General features: G+C 45.3%; 34 non-coding genes across 34 annotated transcripts; 17 read left to right on the top strand and 17 right to left on the bottom strand.

Annotated features, from left to right (window-relative positions):
• Positions 1 to 252: 252 nt before the first annotated feature.
• LOC134621600 (5S ribosomal RNA) lies at positions 253 to 371 on the bottom strand. Its single transcript, XR_010092351.1, has one exon. It is a non-coding gene; the product is annotated as a 5S ribosomal RNA (ribosomal RNA).
• Positions 372 to 728: 357 nt separating this feature from the next.
• LOC134622073 (5S ribosomal RNA) lies at positions 729 to 847 on the top strand. The gene has a single exon (XR_010092780.1). It is a non-coding gene; the product is annotated as a 5S ribosomal RNA (ribosomal RNA).
• Positions 848 to 1695: 848 nt separating this feature from the next.
• Positions 1696 to 1814, bottom strand: LOC134621550 (5S ribosomal RNA). Its single transcript, XR_010092303.1, has one exon. It is a non-coding gene; the product is annotated as a 5S ribosomal RNA (ribosomal RNA).
• Positions 1815 to 2171: 357 nt separating this feature from the next.
• Positions 2172 to 2290, top strand: LOC134622108 (5S ribosomal RNA). Its single transcript, XR_010092812.1, has one exon. It is a non-coding gene; the product is annotated as a 5S ribosomal RNA (ribosomal RNA).
• An 848-nt stretch (positions 2291 to 3138) lies between these two features.
• Positions 3139 to 3257, bottom strand: LOC134621549 (5S ribosomal RNA). Its single transcript, XR_010092302.1, has one exon. It is a non-coding gene; the product is annotated as a 5S ribosomal RNA (ribosomal RNA).
• Positions 3258 to 3614: 357 nt separating this feature from the next.
• Positions 3615 to 3733, top strand: LOC134622107 (5S ribosomal RNA). Its single transcript, XR_010092811.1, has one exon. It is a non-coding gene; the product is annotated as a 5S ribosomal RNA (ribosomal RNA).
• An 848-nt stretch (positions 3734 to 4581) lies between these two features.
• Positions 4582 to 4700, bottom strand: LOC134621547 (5S ribosomal RNA). Its single transcript, XR_010092300.1, has one exon. It is a non-coding gene; the product is annotated as a 5S ribosomal RNA (ribosomal RNA).
• Positions 4701 to 5057: 357 nt separating this feature from the next.
• Positions 5058 to 5176, top strand: LOC134622072 (5S ribosomal RNA). Its single transcript, XR_010092779.1, has one exon. It is a non-coding gene; the product is annotated as a 5S ribosomal RNA (ribosomal RNA).
• Positions 5177 to 6024: 848 nt separating this feature from the next.
• LOC134621613 (5S ribosomal RNA) lies at positions 6025 to 6143 on the bottom strand. Its single transcript, XR_010092364.1, has one exon. It is a non-coding gene; the product is annotated as a 5S ribosomal RNA (ribosomal RNA).
• Positions 6144 to 6500: 357 nt separating this feature from the next.
• LOC134622071 (5S ribosomal RNA) lies at positions 6501 to 6619 on the top strand. Its single transcript, XR_010092778.1, has one exon. It is a non-coding gene; the product is annotated as a 5S ribosomal RNA (ribosomal RNA).
• Positions 6620 to 7467: 848 nt separating this feature from the next.
• LOC134621546 (5S ribosomal RNA) lies at positions 7468 to 7586 on the bottom strand. Its single transcript, XR_010092299.1, has one exon. It is a non-coding gene; the product is annotated as a 5S ribosomal RNA (ribosomal RNA).
• Positions 7587 to 7943: 357 nt separating this feature from the next.
• On the top strand, positions 7944 to 8062 carry LOC134622070 (5S ribosomal RNA). Its single transcript, XR_010092777.1, has one exon. It is a non-coding gene; the product is annotated as a 5S ribosomal RNA (ribosomal RNA).
• Positions 8063 to 8910: 848 nt separating this feature from the next.
• Positions 8911 to 9029, bottom strand: LOC134621667 (5S ribosomal RNA). Its single transcript, XR_010092415.1, has one exon. It is a non-coding gene; the product is annotated as a 5S ribosomal RNA (ribosomal RNA).
• A 357-nt stretch (positions 9030 to 9386) lies between these two features.
• On the top strand, positions 9387 to 9505 carry LOC134622100 (5S ribosomal RNA). The gene has a single exon (XR_010092804.1). It is a non-coding gene; the product is annotated as a 5S ribosomal RNA (ribosomal RNA).
• Positions 9506 to 10343: 838 nt separating this feature from the next.
• Positions 10344 to 10462, bottom strand: LOC134621682 (5S ribosomal RNA). The gene has a single exon (XR_010092429.1). It is a non-coding gene; the product is annotated as a 5S ribosomal RNA (ribosomal RNA).
• A 357-nt stretch (positions 10463 to 10819) lies between these two features.
• On the top strand, positions 10820 to 10938 carry LOC134622068 (5S ribosomal RNA). The gene has a single exon (XR_010092775.1). It is a non-coding gene; the product is annotated as a 5S ribosomal RNA (ribosomal RNA).
• An 848-nt stretch (positions 10939 to 11786) lies between these two features.
• Positions 11787 to 11905, bottom strand: LOC134621545 (5S ribosomal RNA). The gene has a single exon (XR_010092298.1). It is a non-coding gene; the product is annotated as a 5S ribosomal RNA (ribosomal RNA).
• Positions 11906 to 12262: 357 nt separating this feature from the next.
• LOC134622130 (5S ribosomal RNA) lies at positions 12263 to 12381 on the top strand. The gene has a single exon (XR_010092833.1). It is a non-coding gene; the product is annotated as a 5S ribosomal RNA (ribosomal RNA).
• An 848-nt stretch (positions 12382 to 13229) lies between these two features.
• On the bottom strand, positions 13230 to 13348 carry LOC134621508 (5S ribosomal RNA). The gene has a single exon (XR_010092263.1). It is a non-coding gene; the product is annotated as a 5S ribosomal RNA (ribosomal RNA).
• Positions 13349 to 13705: 357 nt separating this feature from the next.
• Positions 13706 to 13824, top strand: LOC134622116 (5S ribosomal RNA). Its single transcript, XR_010092819.1, has one exon. It is a non-coding gene; the product is annotated as a 5S ribosomal RNA (ribosomal RNA).
• A 675-nt stretch (positions 13825 to 14499) lies between these two features.
• On the bottom strand, positions 14500 to 14618 carry LOC134621720 (5S ribosomal RNA). Its single transcript, XR_010092465.1, has one exon. It is a non-coding gene; the product is annotated as a 5S ribosomal RNA (ribosomal RNA).
• A 357-nt stretch (positions 14619 to 14975) lies between these two features.
• Positions 14976 to 15094, top strand: LOC134622067 (5S ribosomal RNA). The gene has a single exon (XR_010092774.1). It is a non-coding gene; the product is annotated as a 5S ribosomal RNA (ribosomal RNA).
• Positions 15095 to 15769: 675 nt separating this feature from the next.
• Positions 15770 to 15888, bottom strand: LOC134621505 (5S ribosomal RNA). Its single transcript, XR_010092261.1, has one exon. It is a non-coding gene; the product is annotated as a 5S ribosomal RNA (ribosomal RNA).
• A 357-nt stretch (positions 15889 to 16245) lies between these two features.
• On the top strand, positions 16246 to 16364 carry LOC134622066 (5S ribosomal RNA). The gene has a single exon (XR_010092773.1). It is a non-coding gene; the product is annotated as a 5S ribosomal RNA (ribosomal RNA).
• An 848-nt stretch (positions 16365 to 17212) lies between these two features.
• On the bottom strand, positions 17213 to 17331 carry LOC134621504 (5S ribosomal RNA). The gene has a single exon (XR_010092260.1). It is a non-coding gene; the product is annotated as a 5S ribosomal RNA (ribosomal RNA).
• A 357-nt stretch (positions 17332 to 17688) lies between these two features.
• On the top strand, positions 17689 to 17807 carry LOC134622115 (5S ribosomal RNA). The gene has a single exon (XR_010092818.1). It is a non-coding gene; the product is annotated as a 5S ribosomal RNA (ribosomal RNA).
• Positions 17808 to 18482: 675 nt separating this feature from the next.
• On the bottom strand, positions 18483 to 18601 carry LOC134621520 (5S ribosomal RNA). Its single transcript, XR_010092275.1, has one exon. It is a non-coding gene; the product is annotated as a 5S ribosomal RNA (ribosomal RNA).
• Positions 18602 to 18958: 357 nt separating this feature from the next.
• On the top strand, positions 18959 to 19077 carry LOC134622065 (5S ribosomal RNA). The gene has a single exon (XR_010092772.1). It is a non-coding gene; the product is annotated as a 5S ribosomal RNA (ribosomal RNA).
• Positions 19078 to 19752: 675 nt separating this feature from the next.
• Positions 19753 to 19871, bottom strand: LOC134622164 (5S ribosomal RNA). The gene has a single exon (XR_010092866.1). It is a non-coding gene; the product is annotated as a 5S ribosomal RNA (ribosomal RNA).
• Positions 19872 to 20228: 357 nt separating this feature from the next.
• On the top strand, positions 20229 to 20347 carry LOC134622064 (5S ribosomal RNA). Its single transcript, XR_010092771.1, has one exon. It is a non-coding gene; the product is annotated as a 5S ribosomal RNA (ribosomal RNA).
• An 848-nt stretch (positions 20348 to 21195) lies between these two features.
• LOC134621702 (5S ribosomal RNA) lies at positions 21196 to 21314 on the bottom strand. Its single transcript, XR_010092448.1, has one exon. It is a non-coding gene; the product is annotated as a 5S ribosomal RNA (ribosomal RNA).
• A 357-nt stretch (positions 21315 to 21671) lies between these two features.
• Positions 21672 to 21790, top strand: LOC134622063 (5S ribosomal RNA). Its single transcript, XR_010092770.1, has one exon. It is a non-coding gene; the product is annotated as a 5S ribosomal RNA (ribosomal RNA).
• Positions 21791 to 22638: 848 nt separating this feature from the next.
• LOC134621503 (5S ribosomal RNA) lies at positions 22639 to 22757 on the bottom strand. Its single transcript, XR_010092259.1, has one exon. It is a non-coding gene; the product is annotated as a 5S ribosomal RNA (ribosomal RNA).
• A 357-nt stretch (positions 22758 to 23114) lies between these two features.
• On the top strand, positions 23115 to 23233 carry LOC134622062 (5S ribosomal RNA). The gene has a single exon (XR_010092769.1). It is a non-coding gene; the product is annotated as a 5S ribosomal RNA (ribosomal RNA).
• The last annotated feature ends 90 nt before the right edge of the window (positions 23234 to 23323 follow it).

The raw sequence follows: 23323 nt of genomic DNA, 5'->3' as shown, positions 1-23323 counted from the left end.
ACAGCTGTAATGCATACTCAATGCTGCAAACTTCACGTCATAAACATTTGTGAGTGTGTGCACAAAAACATCTACAGGTGCTCTGTGCATGTACAGTGATATTGATATAACGCTTGAAGATTTTGACATTACTACATCAGTGGGAGAGCTCTTTGCGCAAGACTCACTAACCATCCTATTAGAAAATGAGCTAAAAGAGTGCCTCAGATTCGTTTCAATATTTAAACTGTCATTTGCGTGTTGAAGTGCAAAAGCTTACAGCACCCGGTATTCCCGGGCGGTCACCCATCCAAGTACTGACCAGGCCCGGCCCTGCTTGGCTGCCGAGATCAGACGAGATCGGGCGTGTTCAGGGCGGTATGGCCGTAAGCGAGGGAACGCTTCAGAAACAGCCTTTTTATACATGCTGTGATGACACAGTCATGCTTACGTTTTCATGTTCTGTATACAAGCTGAATTCTCCAAACCGCAAAAATGTTGGACTTCCAAATGGTCCTAACACACTGTGTGCTCGCTGTCACTTTAACACTGTGCTGTGAGAACCTAACATGTGTTATTATCGTGATGTTACTGCGGGAAAAGCATTTTTGCAGCTCAATGTTGAAGCTGCAGTTAACAACAAAGGTTTGCATGTTCTCGCTGTAACACATGAAGTTTAGCACAATACTATAGTTTAAACGCTGTGACATTTGCAGCCTATAAAAGGTCTTTTATAGCGGGCTTCACTCGCTTACGGCCATACCACCCTGAACACGCCCGATCTCGTCTGATCTCGGAAGCTAAGCAGGGTCGGGCCTGGTCAGTACTTGGATGGGAGACCGCCTGGGAATACCAGGTGCTGTAAGCTTTTGCACTTCAACACACAAACGGCAGAGGGCGCTGCTGCTCACTCAGTGGAGGCAGCTTCAGGAAAGGCTTCGTGACAACGCTCCTGATTGCCTTTCGCTTTTGTGTAAAACAAAAAAACAACAAGAACGAAATATTTAGGAAATGCACAAACTTATTTATTCCGTAAATGCAGAAAATGTCTATGGCTAGTCCGTCTGGGCTCAGTAGTGAGGAACTTGTTAACCTTGTAGTGTGCAGCAGGCACAGTGTCCACCTGACACCCATGAGCAACGAGTTTTAATTCTTATTGGCTGCTGGCTGCGGTCCCGAAGAATACTGCGTAAATGCGCATCAATGTGATACCCTGAGCAGGGAACACGATATCATGGAGTTTCTAACATGGAGCAAGGTGAAGGTGATGCTACTATCCAGGACAGCCCCTGCTTAGCTTCAGAGGTCAGATGAGTTCAGGCGTGGTATGGCCGTAAGTGAGAGGCTTCCTCGACAACGGGGTTCATGTAGATACTGTAACCCATTTTGTTGTGATTTAAAAAACAATTTAGAGTGAAGGATATTGATTGATTTCTATTTTTTTTAATACCTGCACATGACAGCACAGCTGTAATGCATACTCAATGCTGCAAACTTCACGTCATAAACATTTGTGAGTGTGTGCACAAAAACATCTACAGGTGCTCTGTGCATGTACAGTGATATTGATATAACGCTTGAAGATTTTGACATTACTACATCAGTGGGAGAGCTCTTTGCGCAAGACTCACTAACCATCCTATTAGAAAATGAGCTAAAAGAGTGCCTCAGATTCGTTTCAATATTTAAACTGTCATTTGCGTGTTGAAGTGCAAAAGCTTACAGCACCCGGTATTCCCAGGCGGTCACCCATCCAAGTACTGACCAGGCCCGGCCCTGCTTGGCTGCCGAGATCAGACGAGATCGGGGGTGTTCAGGGCGGTATGGCCGTAAGCGAGGGAACGCTTCAGAAACAGCCTTTTTATACATGCTGTGATGACACAGTCATGCTTACGTTTTCATGTTCTGTATACAAGCTGAATTCTCCAAACCGCAAAAATGTTGGACTTCCAAATGGTCCTAACACACTGTGTGCTCGCTGTCACTTTAACACTGTGCTGTGAGAACCTAACATGTGTTATTATCGTGATGTTACTGCGGGAAAAGCATTTTTGCAGCTCAATGTTGAAGCTGCAGTTAACAACAAAGGTTTGCATGTTCTCGCTGTAACACATGAAGTTTAGCACAATACTATAGTTTAAACGCTGTGACATTTGCAGCCTATAAAAGGTCTTTTATAGCGGGCTTCACTCGCTTATGGCCATACCACCCTGAACACGCCCGATCTCGTCTGATCTCGGAAGCTAAGCAGGGTCGGGCCTGGTCAGTACTTGGATGGGAGACCGCCTGGGAATACCAGGTGCTGTAAGCTTTTGCACTTCAACACACAAACGGCAGAGGGCGCTGCTGCTCACTCAGTGGAGGCAGCTTCAGGAAAGGCTTCGTGACAACGCTCCTGATTGCCTTTCGCTTTTGTGTAAAACAAAAAAACAACAAGAACGAAATATTTAGGAAATGCACAAACTTATTTATTCCGTAAATGCAGAAAATGTCTATGGCTAGTCCGTCTGGGCTCAGTAGTGAGGAACTTGTTAACCTTGTAGTGTGCAGCAGGCACAGTGTCCACCTGACACCCATGAGCAACGAGTTTTAATTCTTATTGGCTGCTGGCTGCGGTCCCGAAGAATACTGCGTAAATGCGCATCAATGTGATACCCTGAGCAGGGAACACGATATCATGGAGTTTCTAACATGGAGCAAGGTGAAGGTGATGCTACTATCCAGGACAGCCCCTGCTTAGCTTCAGAGGTCAGATGAGTTCAGGCGTGGTATGGCCGTAAGTGAGAGGCTTCCTCGACAACGGGGTTCATGTAGATACTGTAACCCATTTTGTTGTGATTTAAAAAACAATTTAGAGTGAAGGATATTGATTGGTTTCTATTTTTTTTAATACCTGCACATGACAGCACAGCTGTAATGCATACTCAATGCTGCAAACTTCACGTCATAAACATTTGTGAGTGTGTGCACAAAAACATCTACAGGTGGTCTGTGCATGTACAGTGATATTGATATAACGCTTGAAGATTTTGACATTACTACATCAGTGGGAGAGCTCTTTGCGCAAGACTCACTAACCATCCTATTAGAAAATGAGCTAAAAGAGTGCCTCAGATTCGTTTCAATATTTAAACTGTCATTTGCGTGTTGAAGTGCAAAAGCTTACAGCACCCGGTATTCCCAGGCGGTCACCCATCCAAGTACTGACCAGGCCCGGCCCTGCTTGGCTGCCGAGATCAGACGAGATCGGGGGTGTTCAGGGCGGTATGGCCGTAAGCGAGGGAACGCTTCAGAAACAGCCTTTTTATACATGCTGTGATGACACAGTCATGCTTACGTTTTCATGTTCTGTATACAAGCTGAATTCTCCAAACCGCAAAAATGTTGGACTTCCAAATGGTCCTAACACACTGTGTGCTCGCTGTCACTTTAACACTGTGCTGTGAGAACCTAACATGTGTTATTATCGTGATGTTACTGCGGGAAAAGCATTTTTGCAGCTCAATGTTGAAGCTGCAGTTAACAACAAAGGTTTGCATGTTCTCGCTGTAACACATGAAGTTTAGCACAATACTATAGTTTAAACGCTGTGACATTTGCAGCCTATAAAAGGTCTTTTATAGCGGGCTTCACTCGCTTATGGCCATACCACCCTGAACACGCCCGATCTCGTCTGATCTCGGAAGCTAAGCAGGGTCGGGCCTGGTCAGTACTTGGATGGGAGACCGCCTGGGAATACCAGGTGCTGTAAGCTTTTGCACTTCAACACACAAACGGCAGAGGGCGCTGCTGCTCACTCAGTGGAGGCAGCTTCAGGAAAGGCTTCGTGACAACGCTCCTGATTGCCTTTCGCTTTTGTGTAAAACAAAAAAACAACAAGAACGAAATATTTAGGAAATGCACAAACTTATTTATTCCGTAAATGCAGAAAATGTCTATGGCTAGTCCGTCTGGGCTCAGTAGTGAGGAACTTGTTAACCTTGTAGTGTGCAGCAGGCACAGTGTCCACCTGACACCCATGAGCAACGAGTTTTAATTCTTATTGGCTGCTGGCTGCGGTCCCGAAGAATACTGCGTAAATGCGCATCAATGTGATACCCTGAGGAGGGAACACGATATCATGGAGTTTCTAACATGGAGCAAGGTGAAGGTGATGCTACTATCCAGGACAGCCCCTGCTTAGCTTCAGAGGTCAGATGAGTTCAGGCGTGGTATGGCCGTAAGTGAGAGGCTTCCTCGACAACGGGGTTCATGTAGATACTGTAACCCATTTTGTTGTGATTTAAAAAACAATTTAGAGTGAAGGATATTGATTGGTTTCTATTTTTTTTAATACCTGCACATGACAGCACAGCTGTAATGCATACTCAATGCTGCAAACTTCACGTCATAAACATTTGTGAGTGTGTGCACAAAAACATCTACAGGTGCTCTGTGCATGTACAGTGATATTGATATAACGCTTGAAGATTTTGACATTACTACATCAGTGGGAGAGCTCTTTGCGCAAGACTCACTAACCATCCTATTAGAAAATGAGCTAAAAGAGTGCCTCAGATTCGTTTCAATATTTAAACTGTCATTTGCGTGTTGAAGTGCAAAAGCTTACAGCACCCGGTATTCCCAGGCGGTCACCCATCCAAGTACTGACCAGGCCCGGCCCTGCTTGGCTGCCGAGATCAGACGAGATCGGGGGTGTTCAGGGCGGTATGGCCGTAAGCGAGGGAACGCTTCAGAAACAGCCTTTTTATACATGCTGTGATGACACAGTCATGCTTACGTTTTCATGTTCTGTATACAAGCTGAATTCTCCAAACCGCAAAAATGTTGGACTTCCAAATGGTCCTAACACACTGTGTGCTCGCTGTCACTTTAACACTGTGCTGTGAGAACCTAACATGTGTTATTATCGTGATGTTACTGCGGGAAAAGCATTTTTGCAGCTCAATGTTGAAGCTGCAGTTAACAACAAAGGTTTGCATGTTCTCGCTGTAACACATGAAGTTTAGCACAATACTATAGTTTAAACGCTGTGACATTTGCAGCCTATAAAAGGTCTTTTATAGCGGGCTTCACTCGCTTACGGCCATACCACCCTGAACACGCCCGATCTCGTCTGATCTCGGAAGCTAAGCAGGGTCGGGCCTGGTCAGTACTTGGATGGGAGACCGCCTGGGAATACCAGGTGCTGTAAGCTTTTGCACTTCAACACACAAACGGCAGAGGGCGCTGCTGCTCACTCAGTGGAGGCAGCTTCAGGAAAGGCTTCGTGACAACGCTCCTGATTGCCTTTCGCTTTTGTGTAAAACAAAAAAACAACAAGAACGAAATATTTAGGAAATGCACAAACTTATTTATTCCGTAAATGCAGAAAATGTCTATGGCTAGTCCGTCTGGGCTCAGTAGTGAGGAACTTGTTAACCTTGTAGTGTGCAGCAGGCACAGTGTCCACCTGACACCCATGAGCAACGAGTTTTAATTCTTATTGGCTGCTGGCTGCGGTCCCGAAGAATACTGCGTAAATGCGCATCAATGTGATACCCTGAGGAGGGAACACGATATCATGGAGTTTCTAACATGGAGCAAGGTGAAGGTGATGCTACTATCCAGGACAGCCCCTGCTTAGCTTCAGAGGTCAGATGAGTTCAGGCGTGGTATGGCCGTAAGTGAGAGGCTTCCTCGACAACGGGGTTCATGTAGATACTGTAACCCATTTTGTTGTGATTTAAAAAACAATTTAGAGTGAAGGATATTGATTGGTTTCTATTTTTTTTAATACCTGCACATGACAGCACAGCTGTAATGCATACTCAATGCTGCAAACTTCACGTCATAAACATTTGTGAGTGTGTGCACAAAAACATCTACAGGTGCTCTGTGCATGTACAGTGATATTGATATAACGCTTGAAGATTTTGACATTACTACATCAGTGGGAGAGCTCTTTGCGCAAGACTCACTAACCATCCTATTAGAAAATGAGCTAAAAGAGTGCCTCAGATTCGTTTCAATATTTAAACTGTCATTTGCGTGTTGAAGTGCAAAAGCTTACAGCACCCGGTATTCCCAGGCGGTCTCCCATCCAAGTACTGACCAGGCCCGGCCCTGCTTGGCTGCCGAGATCAGACGAGATCGGGGGTGTTCAGGGCGGTATGGCCGTAAGCGAGGGAACGCTTCAGAAACAGCCTTTTTATACATGCTGTGATGACACAGTCATGCTTACGTTTTCATGTTCTGTATACAAGCTGAATTCTCCAAACCGCAAAAATGTTGGACTTCCAAATGGTCCTAACACACTGTGTGCTCGCTGTCACTTTAACACTGTGCTGTGAGAACCTAACATGTGTTATTATCGTGATGTTACTGCGGGAAAAGCATTTTTGCAGCTCAATGTTGAAGCTGCAGTTAACAACAAAGGTTTGCATGTTCTCGCTGTAACACATGAAGTTTAGCACAATACTATAGTTTAAACGCTGTGACATTTGCAGCCTATAAAAGGTCTTTTATAGCGGGCTTCACTCGCTTACGGCCATACCACCCTGAACACGCCCGATCTCGTCTGATCTCGGAAGCTAAGCAGGGTCGGGCCTGGTCAGTACTTGGATGGGAGACCGCCTGGGAATACCAGGTGCTGTAAGCTTTTGCACTTCAACACACAAACGGCAGAGGGCGCTGCTGCTCACTCAGTGGAGGCAGCTTCAGGAAAGGCTTCGTGACAACGCTCCTGATTGCCTTTCGCTTTTGTGTAAAACAAAAAAACAACAAGAACGAAATATTTAGGAAATGCACAAACTTATTTATTCCGTAAATGCAGAAAATGTCTATGGCTAGTCCGTCTGGGCTCAGTAGTGAGGAACTTGTTAACCTTGTAGTGTGCAGCAGGCACAGTGTCCACCTGACACCCATGAGCAACGAGTTTTAATTCTTATTGGCTGCTGGCTGCGGTCCCGAAGAATACTGCGTAAATGCGCATCAATGTGATACCCTGAGGAGGGAACACGATATCATGGAGTTTCTAACATGGAGCAAGGTGAAGGTGATGCTACTATCCAGGACAGCCCCTGCTTAGCTTCAGAGGTCAGATGAGCTCATGCGTGGTATTGCCGTAAGTGAGAGGCTTCCTCGACAACGGGGTTCATGTAGATACTGTAACCCATTTTGTTGTGATTTAAAAAACAATTTAGAGTGAAGGATATTGATTGGTTTCTATTTTTTTTAATACCTGCACATGACAGCACAGCTGTAATGCATACTCAATGCTGCAAACTTCACGTCATAAACATTTGTGAGTGTGTGCACAAAAACATCTACAGGTGCTCTGTGCATGTACAGTGATATTGATATAACGCTTGAAGATTTTGACATTACTACATCAGTGGGAGAGCTCTTTGCGCAAGACTCACTAACCATCCTATTAGAAAATGAGCTAAAAGAGTGCCTCAGATTCGTTTCAATATTTAAACTGTCATTTGCGTGTTGAAGTGCAAAAGCTTACAGCACCCGGTATTCCCAGGCGGTCACCCATCCAAGTACTGACCAGGCCCGGCCCTGCTTGGCTGCCGAGATCAGACGAGATCGGGGGTGTTCAGGGCGGTATGGCCGTAAGCGAGGGAACGCTTCAGAAACAGCCTTTTTATACATGCTGTGATGACACAGTCATGCTTACGTTTTCATGTTCTGTATACAAGCTGAATTCTCCAAACCGCAAAAATGTTGGACTTCCAAATGGTCCTAACACACTGTGTGCTCGCTGTCACTTTAACACTGTGCTGTGAGAACCTAACATGTGTTATTATCGTGATGTTACTGCGGGAAAAGCATTTTTGCAGCTCAATGTTGAAGCTGCAGTTAACAACAAAGGTTTGCATGTTCTCGCTGTAACACATGAAGTTTAGCACAATACTATAGTTTAAACGCTGTGACATTTGCAGCCTATAAAAGGTCTTTTATAGCGGGCTTCACTCGCTTACGGCCATACCACCCTGAACACGCCCGATCTCGTCTGATCTCGGAAGCTAAGCAGGGTCGGGCCTGGTCAGTACTTGGATGGGAGACCGCCTGGGAATACCAGGTGCTGTAAGCTTTTGCACTTCAACACACAAACGGCAGAGGGCGCTGCTGCTCACTCAGTGGAGGCAGCTTCAGGAAAGGCTTCGTGACAACGCTCCTGATTGCCTTTCGCTTTTGTGTAAAACAAAAAAACAACAAGAACGAAATATTTAGGAAATGCACAAACTTATTTATTCCGTAAATGCAGAAAATGTCTATGGCTAGTCCGTCTGGGCTCAGTAGTGAGGAACTTGTTAACCTTGTAGTGTGCAGCAGGCACAGTGTCCACCTGACACCCATGAGCAACGAGTTTTAATTCTTATTGGCTGCTGGCTGCGGTCCCGAAGAATACTGCGTAAATGCGCATCAATGTGATACCCTGAGCAGGGAACACGATATCATGGAGTTTCTAACATGGAGCAAGGTGAAGGTGATGCTACTATCCAGGACAGCCCCTGCTTAGCTTCAGAGGTCAGATGAGTTCAGGCGTGGTATGGCCGTAAGTGAGAGGCTTCCTCGACAACGGGGTTCATGTAGATACTGTAACCCATTTTGTTGTGATTTAAAAAACAATTTAGAGTGAAGGATATTGATTGGTTTCTATTTTTTTTAATACCTGCACATGACAGCACAGCTGTAATGCATACTCAATGCTGCAAACTTCACGTCATAAACATTTGTGAGTGTGTGCACAAAAACATCTACAGGTGCTCTGTGCATGTACAGTGATATTGATATAACGCTTGAAGATTTTGACATTACTACATCAGTGGGAGAGCTCTTTGCGCAAGACTCACTAACCATCCTATTAGAAAATGAGCTAAAAGAGTGCCTCAGATTCGTTTCAATATTTAAACTGTCATTTGCGTGTTGAAGTGCAAAAGCTTACAGCACCCGGTATTCCCAGGCAGTCACCCATCCAAGTACTGACCAGGCCCGGCCCTGCTTGGCTGCCGAGATCAGACGAGATCGGGCGTGTTCAGGGCGGTATGGCCGTAAGCGAGGGAACGCTTCAGAAACAGCCTTTTTATACATGCTGTGATGACACAGTCATGCTTACGTTTTCATGTTCTGTATACAAGCTGAATTCTCCAAACCGCAAAAATGTTGGACTTCCAAATGGTCCTAACACACTGTGTGCTCGCTGTCACTTTAACACTGTGCTGTGAGAACCTAACATGTGTTATTATCGTGATGTTACTGCGGGAAAAGCATTTTTGCAGCTCAATGTTGAAGCTGCAGTTAACAACAAAGGTTTGCATGTTCTCGCTGTAACACATGAAGTTTAGCACAATACTATAGTTTAAACGCTGTGACATTTGCAGCCTATAAAAGGTCTTTTATAGCGGGCTTCACTGGCTTACAGCCATACCACCCTGAACACGCCCGATCTCGTCTGATCTCGGAAGCTAAGCAGGGTCGGGCCTGGTCAGTACTTGGATGGGAGACCGCCTGGGAATACCAGGTGCTGTAAGCTTTTGCACTTCAACACACAAACGGCAGAGGGCGCTGCTGCTCACTCAGTGGAGGCAGCTTCAGGAAAGGCTTCGTGACAACGCTCCTGATTGCCTTTCGCTTTTGTGTAAAACAAAAAAACAACAAGAACGAAATATTTAGGAAATGCACAAACTTATTTATTCCGTAAATGCAGAAAATGTCTATGGCTAGTCCGTCTGGGCTCAGTAGTGAGGAACTTGTTAACCTTGTAGTGTGCAGCAGGCACAGTGTCCACCTGACACCCATGAGCAACGAGTTTTAATTCTTATTGGCTGCTGGCTGCGGTCCCGAAGAATACTGCGTAAATGCGCATCAATGTGATACCCTGAGCAGGGAACACGATATCATGGAGTTTCTAACATGGAGCAAGGTGAAGGTGAAGGTGATGCTACTATCCAGGACAGCCCCTGCTTAGCTTCAGAGGTCAGATGAGTTCAGGCGTGGTATGGCCGTAAGTGAGAGGCTTCCTCGACAACGGGGTTCATGTAGATACTGTAACCCAAAAACAATTTAGAGTGAAGAATATTGATTGGTTTCTATTTTTTTTAATACCTGCACATGACAGCACAGCTGTAATGCATACTCAATGCTGCAAACTTCACGTCATAAACATTTGTGAGTGTGTGCACAAAAACATCTACAGGTGCTCTGTGCATGTACAGTGATATTGATATAACGCTTGAAGATTTTGACATTACTACATCAGTGGGAGAGCTCTTTGCGCAAGACTCACTAACCATCCTATTAGAAAATGAGCTAAAAGAGTGCCTCAGATTCGTTTCAATATTTAAACTGTCATTTGCGTGTTGAAGTGCAAAAGCTTACAGCACCCGGTATTCCCAGGCGGTCACCCATCCAAGTACTGACCAGGCCCGGCCCTGCTTGGCTGCCGAAATCAGACGAGATCGGGCGTGTTCAGGGCGGTATGGCCGTAAGCGAGGGAACGCTTCAGAAACAGCCTTTTTATACATGCTGTGATGACACAGTCATGCTTACGTTTTCATGTTCTGTATACAAGCTGAATTCTCCAAACCGCAAAAATGTTGGACTTCCAAATGGTCCTAACACACTGTGTGCTCGCTGTCACTTTAACACTGTGCTGTGAGAACCTAACATGTGTTATTATCGTGATGTTACTGCGGGAAAAGCATTTTTGCAGCTCAATGTTGAAGCTGCAGTTAACAACAAAGGTTTGCATGTTCTCGCTGTAACACATGAAGTTTAGCACAATACTATAGTTTAAACGCTGTGACATTTGCAGCCTATAAAAGGTCTTTTATAGCGGGCTTCACTCGCTTACGGCCATACCACCCTGAACACGCCCGATCTCGTCTGATCTCGGAAGCTAAGCAGGGTCGGGCCTGGTCAGTACTTGGATGGGAGACCGCCTGGGAATACCAGGTGCTGTAAGCTTTTGCACTTCAACACACAAACGGCAGAGGGCGCTGCTGCTCACTCAGTGGAGGCAGCTTCAGGAAAGGCTTCGTGACAACGCTCCTGATTGCCTTTCGCTTTTGTGTAAAACAAAAAAACAACAAGAACGAAATATTTAGGAAATGCACAAACTTATTTATTCCGTAAATGCAGAAAATGTCTATGGCTAGTCCGTCTGGGCTCAGTAGTGAGGAACTTGTTAACCTTGTAGTGTGCAGCAGGCACAGTGTCCACCTGACACCCATGAGCAACGAGTTTTAATTCTTATTGGCTGCTGGCTGCGGTCCCGAAGAATACTGCGTAAATGCGCATCAATGTGATACCCTGAGGAGGGAACACGATATCATGGAGTTTCTAACATGGAGCAAGGTGAAGGTGATGCTACTATCCAGGACAGCCCCTGCTTAGCTTCAGAGGTCAGATGAGCTCATGCGTGGTATTGCCGTAAGTGAGAGGCTTCCTCGACAACGGGGTTCATGTAGATACTGTAACCCATTTTGTTGTGATTTAAAAAACAATTTAGAGTGAAGGATATTGATTGGTTTCTATTTTTTTTAATACCTGCACATGACAGCACAGCTGTAATGCATACTCAATGCTGCAAACTTCACGTCATAAACATTTGTGAGTGTGTGCACAAAAACATCTACAGGTGCTCTGTGCATGTACAGTGATATTGATATAACGCTTGAAGATTTTGACATTACTACATCAGTGGGAGAGCTCTTTGCGCAAGACTCACTAACCATCCTATTAGAAAATGAGCTAAAAGAGTGCCTCAGATTCGTTTCAATATTTAAACTGTCATTTGCGTGTTGAAGTGCAAAAGCTTACAGCACCCGGTATTCCCAGGCGGTCACCCATCCAAGTACTGACCAGGCCCGGCCCTGCTTGGCTGCCGAGATCAGACGAGATCGGGGGTGTTCAGGGCGGTATGGCCGTAAGCGAGGGAACGCTTCAGAAACAGCCTTTTTATACATGCTGTGATGACACAGTCATGCTTACGTTTTCATGTTCTGTATACAAGCTGAATTCTCCAAACCGCAAAAATGTTGGACTTCCAAATGGTCCTAACACACTGTGTGCTCGCTGTCACTTTAACACTGTGCTGTGAGAACCTAACATGTGTTATTATCGTGATGTTACTGCGGGAAAAGCATTTTTGCAGCTCAATGTTGAAGCTGCAGTTAACAACAAAGGTTTGCATGTTCTCGCTGTAACACATGAAGTTTAGCACAATACTATAGTTTAAACGCTGTGACATTTGCAGCCTATAAAAGGTCTTTTATAGCGGGCTTCACTCACTTACGGCCATACCACCCTGAACACGCCCGATCTCGTCTGATCTCGGAAGCTAAGCAGGGTCGGGCCTGGTCAGTACTTGGATGGGAGACCGCCTGGGAATACCAGGTGCTGTAAGCTTTTGCACTTCAACACACAAACGGCAGAGGGCGCTGCTGCTCACTCAGTGGAGGCAGCTTCAGGAAAGGCTTCATGACAACGCTCCTGATTGCCTTTCGCTTTTGTGTAAAACAAAAAAACAACAAGAACGAAATATTTAGGAAATGCACAAACTTATTTATTCCGTAAATGCAGAAAATGTCTATGGCTAGTCCGTCTGGGCTCAGTAGTGAGGAACTTGTTAACCTTGTAGTGTGCAGCAGGCACAGTGTCCACCTGACACCCATGAGCAACGAGTTTTAATTCTTATTGGCTGCTGGCTGCGGTCCCGAAGAATACTGCGTAAATGCGCATCAATGTGATACCCTGAGCAGGGAACACGATATCATGGAGTTTCTAACATGGAGCAAGGTGAAGGTGATGCTACTATCCAGGACAGCCCCTGCTTAGCTTCAGAGGTCAGATGAGTTCAGGCGTGGTATGGCCGTAAGTGAGAGGCTTCCTCGACAACGGGGTTCATGTAGATACTGTAACCCATTTTGTTGTGATTTAAAAAACAATTTAGAGTGAAGGATATTGATTGGTTTCTATTTTTTTTAATACCTGCACATGACAGCACAGCTGTAATGCATACTCAATGCTGCAAACTTCACGTCATAAACATTTGTGAGTGTGTGCACAAAAACATCTACAGGTGCTCTGTGCATGTACAGTGATATTGATATAACGCTTGAAGATTTTGACATTACTACATCAGTGGGAGAGCTCTTTGCGCAAGACTCACTAACCATCCTATTAGAAAATGAGCTAAAAGAGTGCCTCAGATTCGTTTCAATATTTAAACTGTCATTTGCGTGTTGAAGTGCAAAAGCTTACAGCACCCGGTATTCCCAGGCGGTCACCCATCCAAGTACTGACCAGGCCCGGCCCTGCTTGGCTGCCGAGATCAGACGAGATCGGGCGTGTTCAGGGCGGTATGGCCGTAAGCGAGGGAACGCTTCAGAAACAGCCTTTTTATACATGCTGTGATGACACAGTCATGCTTACGTTTTCATGTTCTGTATACAAGCTGAATTCTCCAAACCGCAAAAATGTTGGACTTCCAAATGGTCCTAACACACTGTGTGCTCGCTGTCACTTTAACACTGTGCTGTGAGAACCTAACATGTGTTATTATCGTGATGTTACTGCGGGAAAAGCATTTTTGCAGCTCAATGTTGAAGCTGCAGTTAACAACAAAGGTTTGCATGTTCTCGCTGTAACACATGAAGTTTAGCACAATACTATAGTTTAAACGCTGTGACATTTGCAGCCTATAAAAGGTCTTTTATAGCGGGCTTCACTCGCTTACGGCCATACCACCCTGAACACGCCCGATCTCGTCTGATCTCGGAAGCTAAGCAGGGTCGGGCCTGGTCAGTACTTGGATGGGAGACCGCCTGGGAATACCAGGTGCTGTAATCTTTTGCACTTCAACACACAAACGGCAGAGGGCGCTGCTGCTCACTCAGTGGAGGCAGCTTCAGGAAAGGCTTCGTGACAACGCTCCTGATTGCCTTTCGCTTTTGTGTAAAATGAAAAAAAGAACAAGAACAAAATATTTAGGAAATGCACAAACTTATTTATTCCGTAAATGCAGAAAATGTCTATGGCTAGTCCGTCTGGGCTCAGTAGTGAGGAACTTGTTAACCTTGTAGTGTGCAGCAGGCACAGTGTCCACCTGACACCCATGAGCAACGAGTTTTAATTCTTATTGGCTGCTGGCTGCGGTCCTCGACAACGGGGTTCATGTCGATACTGTAACCCATTTTGTTGTGATTTAAAAAACAATTTAGAGTGAAGGATATTGATTGGTTTCTATTTTTTTTAATACCTGCACATGACAGCACAGCTGTAATGCATACTCAATGCTGCAAACTTCACGTCATAAACATTTGTGAGTGTGTGCACAAAAACATCTACAGGTGCTCTGTGCATGTACAGTGATATTGATATAACGCTTGAAGATTTTGACATTACTACATCAGTGGGAGAGCTCTTTGCGCAAGACTCACTAACCATCCTATTAGAAAATGAGCTAAAAGAGTGCCTCAGATTCGTTTCAATATTTAAACTGTCATTTGCGTGTTGAAGTGCAAAAGCTTACAGCACCCGGTATTCCCAGGCGGTCACCCATCCAATTACTGACCAGGCCCAGCCCTGCTTGGCTGCCGAGATCAGACGAGATCGGGGGTGTTCAGGGCGGTATGGCCGTAAGCGAGGGAACGCTTCAGAAACAGCCTTTTTATACATGCTGTGATGACACAGTCATGCTTACGTTTTCATGTTCTGTATACAAGCTGAATTCTCCAAACCGCAAAAATGTTGGACTTCCAAATGGTCCTAACACACTGTGTGCTCGCTGTCACTTTAACACTGTGCTGTGAGAACCTAACATGTGTTATTATCGTGATGTTACTGCGGGAAAAGCATTTTTGCAGCTCAATGTTGAAGCTGCAGTTAACAACAAAGGTTTGCATGTTCTCGCTGTAACACATGAAGTTTAGCACAATACTATAGTTTAAACGCTGTGACATTTGCAGCCTATAAAAGGTCTTTTATAGCGGGCTTCACTCGCTTACGGCCATACCACCCTGAACACGCCCGATCTCGTCTGATCTCGGAAGCTAAGCAGGGTCGGGCCTGGTCAGTACTTGGATGGGAGACCGCCTGGGAATACCAGGTGCTGTAAGCTTTTGCACTTCAACACACAAACGGCAGAGGGCGCTGCTGCTCACTCAGTGGAGGCAGCTTCAGGAAAGGCTTCGTGACAACGCTCCTGATTGCCTTTCGCTTTTGTGTAAAATGAAAAAAACAACAAGAACAAAATATTTAGGAAATGCACAAACTTATTTATTCCGTAAATGCAGAAAATGTCTATGGCTAGTCCGTCTGGGCTCAGTAGTGAGGAACTTGTTAACCTTGTAGTGTGCAGCAGGCACAGTGTCCACCTGACACCCATGAGCAACGAGTTTTAATTCTTATTGGCTGCTGGCTGCGGTCCTCGACAACGGGGTTCATGTCGATACTGTAACCCATTTTGTTGTGATTTAAAAAACAATTTAGAGTGAAGGATATTGATTGGTTTCTATTTTTTTTAATACCTGCACATGACAGCACAGCTGTAATGCATACTCAATGCTGCAAACTTCACGTCATAAACATTTGTGAGTGTGTGCACAAAAACATCTACAGGTGCTCTGTGCATGTACAGTGATATTGATATAACGCTTGAAGATTTTGACATTACTACATCAGTGGGAGAGCTCTTTGCGCAAGACTCACTAACCATCCTATTAGAAAATGAGCTAAAAGAGTGCCTCAGATTCGTTTCAATATTTAAACTGTCATTTGCGTGTTGAAGTGCAAAAGCTTACAGCACCCGGTATTCCCAGGCGGTCACCCATCCAAGTACTGACCAGGCCCGGCCCTGCTTGGCTGCCGAGATCAGACGAGATCGGGCGTGTTCAGGGCGGTATGGCCGTAAGCGAGGGAACGCTTCAGAAACAGCCTTTTTATACATGCTGTGATGACACAGTCATGCTTACGTTTTCATGTTCTGTATACAAGCTGAATTCTCCAAACCGCAAAAATGTTGGACTTCCAAATGGTCCTAACACACTGTGTGCTCGCTGTCACTTTAACACTGTGCTGTGAGAACCTAACATGTGTTATTATCGTGATGTTACTGCGGGAAAAGCATTTTTGCAGCTCAATGTTGAAGCTGCAGTTAACAACAAAGGTTTGCATGTTCTCGCTGTAACACATGAAGTTTAGCACAATACTATAGTTTAAACGCTGTGACATTTGCAGCCTATAAAAGGTCTTTTATAGCGGGCTTCACTCGCTTACGGCCATACCACCCTGAACACGCCCGATCTCGTCTGATCTCGGAAGCTAAGCAGGGTCGGGCCTGGTCAGTACTTGGATGGGAGACCGCCTGGGAATACCAGGTGCTGTAAGCTTTTGCACTTCAACACACAAACGGCAGAGGGCGCTGCTGCTCACTCAGTGGAGGCAGCTTCAGGAAAGGCTTCGTGACAACGCTCCTGATTGCCTTTCGCTTTTGTGTAAAACAAAAAAACAACAAGAACGAAATATTTAGGAAATGCACAAACTTATTTATTCCGTAAATGCAGAAAATGTCTATGGCTAGTCCGTCTGGGCTCAGTAGTGAGGAACTTGTTAACCTTGTAGTGTGCAGCAGGCACAGTGTCCACCTGACACCCATGAGCAACGAGTTTTAATTCTTATTGGCTGCTGGCTGCGGTCCCGAAGAATACTGCGTAAATGCGCATCAATGTGATACCCTGAGCAGGGAACACGATATCATGGAGTTTCTAACATGGAGCAAGGTGAAGGTGATGCTACTATCCAGGACAGCCCCTGCTTAGCTTCAGAGGTCAGATGAGTTCAGGCGTGGTATGGCCGTAAGTGAGAGGCTTCCTCGACAACGGGGTTCATGTAGATACTGTAACCCATTTTGTTGTGATTTAAAAAACAATTTAGAGTGAAGGATATTGATTGGTTTCTATTTTTTTTAATACCTGCACATGACAGCACAGCTGTAATGCATACTCAATGCTGCAAACTTCACGTCATAAACATTTGTGAGTGTGTGCACAAAAACATCTACAGGTGCTCTGTGCATGTACAGTGATATTGATATAACGCTTGAAGATTTTGACATTACTACATCAGTGGGAGAGCTCTTTGCGCAAGACTCACTAACCATCCTATTAGAAAATGAGCTAAAAGAGTGCCTCAGATTCGTTTCAATATTTAAACTGTCATTTGCGTGTTGAAGTGCAAAAGCTTACAGCACCCGGTATTCCCAGGCGGTCACCCATCCAAGTACTGACCAGGCCCGGCCCTGCTTGGCTGCCGAGATCAGACGAGATCGGGCGTGTTCAGGGCGGTATGGCCGTAAGCGAGGGAACGCTTCAGAAACAGCCTTTTTATACATGCTGTGATGACACAGTCATGCTTACGTTTTCATGTTCTGTATACAAGCTGAATTCTCCAAACCGCAAAAATGTTGGACTTCCAAATGGTCCTAACACACTGTGTGCTCGCTGTCACTTTAACACTGTGCTGTGAGAACCTAACATGTGTTATTATCGTGATGTTACTGCGGGAAAAGCATTTTTGCAGCTCAATGTTGAAGCTGCAGTTAACAACAAAGGTTTGCATGTTCTCGCTGTAACACATGAAGTTTAGCACAATACTATAGTTTAAACGCTGTGACATTTGCAGCCTATAAAAGGTCTTTTATAGCGGGCTTCACTCGCTTACGGCCATACCACCCTGAACACGCCCGATCTCGTCTGATCTCGGAAGCTAAGCAGGGTCGGGCCTGGTCAGTACTTGGATGGGAGACCGCCTGGGAATACCAGGTGCTGTAATCTTTTGCACTTCAACACACAAACGGCAGAGGGCGCTGCTGCTCACTCAGTGGAGGCAGCTTCAGGAAAGGCTTCGTGACAACGCTCCTGATTGCCTTTCGCTTTTGTGTAAAATGAAAAAAACAACAAGAACAAAATATTTAGGAAATGCACAAACTTATTTATTCCGTAAATGCAGAAAATGTCTATGGCTAGTCCGTCTGGGCTCAGTAGTGAGGAACTTGTTAACCTTGTAGTGTGCAGCAGGCACAGTGTCCACCTGACACCCATGAGCAACGAGTTTTAATTCTTATTGGCTGCTGGCTGCGGTCCTCGACAACGGGGTTCATGTCGATACTGTAACCCATTTTGTTGTGATTTAAAAAACAATTTAGAGTGAAGGATATTGATTGGTTTCTATTTTTTTTAATACCTGCACATGACAGCACAGCTGTAATGCATACTCAATGCTGCAAACTTCACGTCATAAACATTTGTGAGTGTGTGCACAAAAACATCTACAGGTGCTCTGTGCATGTACAGTGATATTGATATAACGCTTGAAGATTTTGACATTACTACATCAGTGGGAGAGCTCTTTGCGCAAGACTCACTAACCATCCTATTAGAAAATGAGCTAAAAGAGTGCCTCAGATTCGTTTCAATATTTAAACTGTCATTTGCGTGTTGAAGTGCAAAAGCTTACAGCACCCGGTATTCCCAGGCGGTCACCCATCCAAGTACTGACCAGGCCCAGCCCTGCTTGGCTGCCGAGATCAGACGAGATCGGGGGTGTTCAGGGCGGTATGGCCGTAAGCGAGGGAACGCTTCAGAAACAGCCTTTTTATACATGCTGTGATGACACAGTCATGCTTACGTTTTCATGTTCTGTATACAAGCTGAATTCTCCAAACCGCAAAAATGTTGGACTTCCAAATGGTCCTAACACACTGTGTGCTCGCTGTCACTTTAACACTGTGCTGTGAGAACCTAACATGTGTTATTATCGTGATGTTACTGCGGGAAAAGCATTTTTGCAGCTCAATGTTGAAGCTGCAGTTAACAACAAAGGTTTGCATGTTCTCGCTGTAACACATGAAGTTTAGCACAATACTATAGTTTAAACGCTGTGACATTTGCAGCCTATAAAAGGTCTTTTATAGCAGGCTTCACTCGCTTACGGCCATACCACCCTGAACACGCCCGATCTCGTCTGATCTCGGAAGCTAAGCAGGGTCGGGCCTGGTCAGTACTTGGATGGGAGACCGCCTGGGAATACCAGGTGCTGTAAGCTTTTGCACTTCAACACACAAACGGCAGAGGGCGCTGCTGCTCACTCAGTGGAGGCAGCTTCAGGAAAGGCTTCGTGACAACGCTCCTGATTGCCTTTCGCTTTTGTGTAAAATGAAAAAAACAACAAGAACAAAATATTTAGGAAATGCACAAACTTATTTATTCCGTAAATGCAGAAAATGTCTATGGCTAGTCCGTCTGGGCTCAGTAGTGAGGAACTTGTTAACCTTGTAGTGTGCAGCAGGCACAGTGTCCACCTGACACCCATGAGCAACGAGTTTTAATTCTTATTGGCTGCTGGCTGCGGTCCTCGACAACGGGGTTCATGTCGATACTGTAACCCATTTTGTTGTGATTTAAAAAACAATTTAGAGTGAAGGATATTGATTGGTTTCTATTTTTTTTAATACCTGCACATGACAGCACAGCTGTAATGCATACTCAATGCTGCAAACTTCACGTCATAAACATTTGTGAGTGTGTGCACAAAAACATCTACAGGTGCTCTGTGCATGTACAGTGATATTGATATAACGCTTGAAGATTTTGACATTACTACATCAGTGGGAGAGCTCTTTGCGCAAGACTCACTAACCATCCTATTAGAAAATGAGCTAAAAGAGTGCCTCAGATTCGTTTCAATATTTAAACTGTCATTTGCGTGTTGAAGTGCAAAAGCTTACAGCACCCGGTATTCCCGGGCGGTCACCCATCCAAGTACTGACCAGGCCCGGCCCTGCTTAGCTGCCGAGATCAGACGAGATCGGGCGTGTTCAGGGCGGTATGGCCGTAAGCGAGGGAACGCTTCAGAAACAGCCTTTTTATACATGCTGTGATGACACAGTCATGCTTACGTTTTCATGTTCTGTATACAAGCTGAATTCTCCAAACCGCAAAAATGTTGGACTTCCAAATGGTCCTAACACACTGTGTGCTCGCTGTCACTTTAACACTGTGCTGTGAGAACCTAACATGTGTTATTATCGTGATGTTACTGCGGGAAAAGCATTTTTGCAGCTCAATGTTGAAGCTGCAGTTAACAACAAAGGTTTGCATGTTCTCGCTGTAACACATGAAGTTTAGCACAATACTATAGTTTAAACGCTGTGACATTTGCAGCCTATAAAAGGTCTTTTATAGCGGGCTTCACTTGCTTACGGCCATACCACCCTGAACACGCCCGATCTCGTCTGATCTCGGAAGCTAAGCAGGGTCGGGCCTGGTCAGTACTTGGATGGGAGACCGCCTGGGAATACCAGGTGCTGTAAGCTTTTGCACTTCAACACACAAACGGCAGAGGGCGCTGCTGCTCACTCAGTGGAGGCAGCTTCAGGAAAGGCTTCGTGACAACGCTCCTGATTGCCTTTCGCTTTTGTGTAAAACAAAAAAACAACAAGAACGAAATATTTAGGAAATGCACAAACTTATTTATTCCGTAAATGCAGAAAATGTCTATGGCTAGTCCGTCTGGGCTCAGTAGTGAGGAACTTGTTAACCTTGTAGTGTGCAGCAGGCACAGTGTCCACCTGACACCCATGAGCAACGAGTTTTAATTCTTATTGGCTGCTGGCTGCGGTCCCGAAGAATACTGCGTAAATGCGCATCAATGTGATACCCTGAGCAGGGAACACGATATCATGGAGTTTCTAACATGGAGCAAGGTGAAGGTGATGCTACTATCCAGGACAGCCCCTGCTTAGCTTCAGAGGTCAGATGAGCTCAGGCGTGGTATGGCCGTAAGTGAGAGGCTTCCTCGACAACGGGGTTCATGTCGATACTGTAACCCATTTTGTTGTGATTTAAAAAACAATTTAGAGTGAAGGATATTGATTGGTTTCTATTTTTTTTAATACCTGCACATGACAGCACAGCTGTAATGCATACTCAATGCTGCAAACTTCACGTCATAAACATTTGTGAGTGTGTGCACAAAAACATCTACAGGTGCTCTGTGCATGTACAGTGATATTGATATAACGCTTGAAGATTTTGACATTACTACATCAGTGGGAGAGCTCTTTGCGCAAGACTCACTAACCATCCTATTAGAAAATGAGCTAAAAGAGTGCCTCAGATTCGTTTCAATATTTAAACTGTCATTTGCGTGTTGAAGTGCAAAAGCTTACAGCACCCGGTATTCCCAGGCGGTCACCCATCCAAGTACTGACCAGGCCCGGCCCTGCTTGGCTGCCGAGATCAGACGAGCTCGGGCGTGTTCAGGGCGGTATGGCCGTAAGCGAGGGAACGCTTCAGAAACAGCCTTTTTATACATGCTGTGATGACACAGTCATGCTTACGTTTTCATGTTCTGTATACAAGCTGAATTCTCCAAACCGCAAAAATGTTGGACTTCCAAATGGTCCTAACACACTGTGTGCTCGCTGTCACTTTAACACTGTGCTGTGAGAACCTAACATGTGTTATTATCGTGATGTTACTGCGGGAAAAGCATTTTTGCAGCTCAATGTTGAAGCTGCAGTTAACAACAAAGGTTTGCATGTTCTCGCTGTAACACATGAAGTTTAGCACAATACTATAGTTTAAACGCTGTGACATTTGCAGCCTATAAAAGGTCTTTTATAGCGGGCTTCACTCGCTTACGGCCATACCACCCTGAACACGCCCGATCTCGTCTGATCTCGGAAGCTAAGCAGGGTCGGGCCTGGTCAGTACTTGGATGGGAGACCGCCTGGGAATACCAGGTGCTGTAAGCTTTTGCACTTCAACACACAAACGGCAGAGGGCGCTGCTGCTCACTCAGTGGAGGCAGCTTCAGGAAAGGCTTCGTGACAACGCTCCTGATTGCCTTTCGCTTTTGTGTAAAACAAAAAAACAACAAGAACGAAATATTTAGGAAATGCACAAACTTATTTATTCCGTAAATGCAGAAAATGTCTATGGCTAGTCCGTCTGGGCTCAGTAGTGAGGAACTTGTTAACCTTGTAGTGTGCAGCAGGCACAGTGTCCACCTGACACCCATGAGCAACGAGTTTTAATTCTTATTGGCTGCTGGCTGCGGTCCCGAAGAATACTGCGTAAATGCGCATCAATGTGATACCCTGAGCAGGGAACACGATATCATGGAGTTTCTAACATGGAGCAAGGTGAAGGTGATGCTACTATCCAGGACAGCCCCTGCTTAGCTTCAGAGGTCAGATGAGTTCAGGCGTGGTATGGCCGTAAGTGAGAGGCTTCCTCGACAACGGGGTTCATGTAGATACTGTAACCCATTTTGTTGTGATTTAAAAAACAATTTAGAGTGAAGGATATTGATTGGTTTCTATTTTTTTTAATACCTGCACATGACAGCACAGCTGTAATGCATACTCAATGCTGCAAACTTCACGTCATAAACATTTGTGAGTGTGTGCACAAAAACATCTACAGGTGCTCTGTGCATGTACAGTGATATTGATATAACGCTTGAAGATTTTGACATTACTACATCAGTGGGAGAGCTCTTTGCGCAAGACTCACTAACCATCCTATTAGAAAATGAGCTAAAAGAGTGCCTCAGATTCGTTTCAATATTTAAACTGTCATTTGCGTGTTGAAGTGCAAAAGCTTACAGCACCCGGTATTCCCAGGCGGTCACCCATCCAAGTACTGACCAGGCCCGGCCCTGCTTGGCTGCCGAGATCAGACGAGATCGGGCGTGTTCAGGGCGGTATGGCCGTAAGCGAGGGAACGCTTCAGAAACAGCCTTTTTATACATGCTGTGATGACACAGTCATGCTTACGTTTTCATGTTCTGTATACAAGCTGAATTCTCCAAACCGCAAAAATGTTGGACTTCCAAATGGTCCTAACACACTGTGTGCTCGCTGTCACTTTAACACTGTGCTGTGAGAACCTAACATGTGTTATTATCGTGATGTTACTGCGGGAAAAGCATTTTTGCAGCTCAATGTTGAAGCTGCAGTTAACAACAAAGGTTTGCATGTTCTCGCTGTAACACATGAAGTTTAGCACAATACTATAGTTTAAACGCTGTGACATTTGCAGCCTATAAAAGGTCTTTTATAGCGGGCTTCACTCGCTTACGGCCATACCACCCTGAACACGCCCGATCTCGTCTGATCTCGGAAGCTAAGCAGGGTCGGGCCTGGTCAGTACTTGGATGGGAGACCGCCTGGGAATACCAGGTGCTGTAAGCTTTTGCACTTCAACACACAAACGGCAGAGGGCGCTGCTGCTCACTCAGTGGAGGCAGCTTCAGGAAAGGCTTCGTGACAACGCTCCTGATT

The sequence above is a fragment of the Pelmatolapia mariae genome, linkage group LG23 (assembly GCF_036321145.2).
Source record: "Pelmatolapia mariae isolate MD_Pm_ZW linkage group LG23, Pm_UMD_F_2, whole genome shotgun sequence".
Lineage (NCBI taxonomy): Eukaryota > Metazoa > Chordata > Actinopteri > Cichliformes > Cichlidae > Pelmatolapia > Pelmatolapia mariae.
Note: the sequence above shows the minus strand (reverse complement) of the source record. Positions and strands in the feature narration are given on the sequence as shown.